Consider the following 2,230-nt stretch of genomic DNA (forward strand, 5'->3'; position numbering starts at 1 on the left):
CCGTACCCCGTGGCGAGCGGCAGACGCTTGCTCCGTATGCCAACGCTCTTAAACATGTTTAACTTGGGGGTTTTATAACTGCTGTGATTAACTTTGTGGAAGAAACAAGTTTAATTTTCTATATCTTTTATAATAAAGATGTCTTTTTGAAAGAATATCGGAACTAAAGGGGTCTCTCTGAATTCAATGATGCTTTTACAACTTAGCTTCTGCTTTTGGTATGGTAGGAGTAGTTTGTTCTCAGCCCCTCAGGGGATGAGGTGGGGACAGCTTAGTTGACCTGGTGTGAGGACTTGCTGTAGTAGCAGTGACACCCAGAGGCTGAGCGTGGTTATGGTTTGTATGAAACGGGTGAGGAACCACATGGGCCCAAGAGGTGACTTATTTTCTTACGGCTTTGTCAGATGAGGTTCTGGAGAACAAAGAGGTGGTTGTCATCCGCTTCCTGACTGGAAATAGCCTGCAAGATCATGTAGGATCTGTGGCAGAATTGGGATTCAAACCCTTGAGGAGACCCTGACTTTGTGTTTCTTCGATGCTGCTAAGAGACAATTTGGGAATGGCTTCCCTATTCTGTCAGCCCCAGGGGGTCATGGTGATGCTCAGAGATCACTAACTGGTCCGCTGAGTTGAAGGAGTCGTTTTCAAGGAGCTCTTTGTGTCCCCCTGAGGCAGTTGCCAAAAAACTGGGTCCTACCCTGCTGTGCCTCTGTTCTGACTGCGCGCTCTCGCGTTGGAAGCATCTTGCAGTTGTGCCAGCTTAAAATTATGCTGTCGTGCTCCTGGGGAATCTAAACTGTGTCCTTCTAGGCAGGGATTCCCCTGGAAAATTGGATGTGATGGAACTTTATGTAAGCCGAAGCTTTCTGGACTCTGATGAGCTACTTGCTGGCGCTGCAGAGAAATCTCCTGCCGCGGTGGCTCCAGCATGCCGCTCTGCCTTCACGGCGCTCTAGTAACGCTGCAGCCATCGCAGCCTGGTATTTCTTAGCTGCTCGTAGAGCTTTCCTAGGTCTGCGTGCGTTCCAGCCCTGCCTCGGATCCGCAGGGAGAACTCTCTCTTCCTCCTGCTTGGGCTGACTTCTGGCGGTTAAACACGCTGTGGCGCAGGTGGGCTCGAGGACACGGATCTCCTCAAAGAAACAGACCTTCCTCTGTTCCCGTCTCCTTCCTCACCTTAAAAACACACACCCAGCCCGACTCCAGCGCTTGGAGCGCTGGGTGCGTCAGGCAGCTTCCCCAAAGGTTCAGAAAGCATGGCTGGAAGTAGAAGCAAACTGTGCTTTCTGGTGTGCTTTACGGGGGAGGAAGGCAAGCTCTCCCCTCTCCGAAGCTTTGTGTTTAGATCTGGGAGCAGGCCGGGGCGGATGTTCCTTCGTCATCTTGGCAGCTGTGTGGTGCAGACTTTCCAATCCAATGGTCTGTGTTGCTCGCGCTTGGCAGGAGGAAAAGGAGGGAACAGCCCTGAGAAATACACCGACTGGCTGGTGGCTGGCCGGTGTTGCTGTCGGGGAGAGGCTGTAACACGCCGTGGCTTGCTGGGTGGCTTGTTTGCGAGCTGTTGTGTTTTCCTGTCTCTCAGGCATTGCCAAAACTGCGTGAAACTCTCCCGAGCAACTGCATCCTGAAACAGAGGGTAAAGCAATGCTTGAGGACGAACCTCAGTGTAGCATTACTTGTGTTACTACGTGGCACAGACGTCGGTAGCTCTTCAGGAGGGCGCTCGTTAATTAGAGGGGAAGGACTGAACTCTGCTAACAGGTAGGTGGCAGTAGTAGGGCTGCTGATGCTCCCTGTAGGAGCTCTAGGCGTGGAGCTCTGCCAACCGCAGGGGCTGCGGGTGGCCTTGGGTTTGGGTAGGGTAGAAAGTCCTTTACCGTTTGCCTGTCTTGAGTGCTGTGTGTTGCAGAGGGAAGAATGACACCCTCTGTCTACCCGCTGCTCTCTCCCACAGCCAGCGTGAGATCCGTCGCTCGCTGCTGCTCTTGGGTGAGCTTGTCAGCTCTGGAGCTCAGGGCGAGCTCTGCTCGCAAAGAAAACATTCTCTTCCTCTGTCACATCTCCTCAAGGAGGCTCTAATGTGTATTTTTAACTGCCCCTTTAATATTTAGGGGACCAGGTTAGCACACTCCTGCTCCTAATGCTGAAGTGTGAGGTGTGCGTTTTGGCTTGTAGCGTCTAGGCAGCAGCTGAGTTAAGGCCCTAAAAATCACGGAATCATAGAATGGTT

Source organism: Eurypyga helias, unplaced genomic scaffold (assembly GCF_000690775.1).
Source record: "Eurypyga helias isolate BGI_N326 unplaced genomic scaffold, ASM69077v1 scaffold36928, whole genome shotgun sequence".
Lineage (NCBI taxonomy): Eukaryota > Metazoa > Chordata > Aves > Eurypygiformes > Eurypygidae > Eurypyga > Eurypyga helias.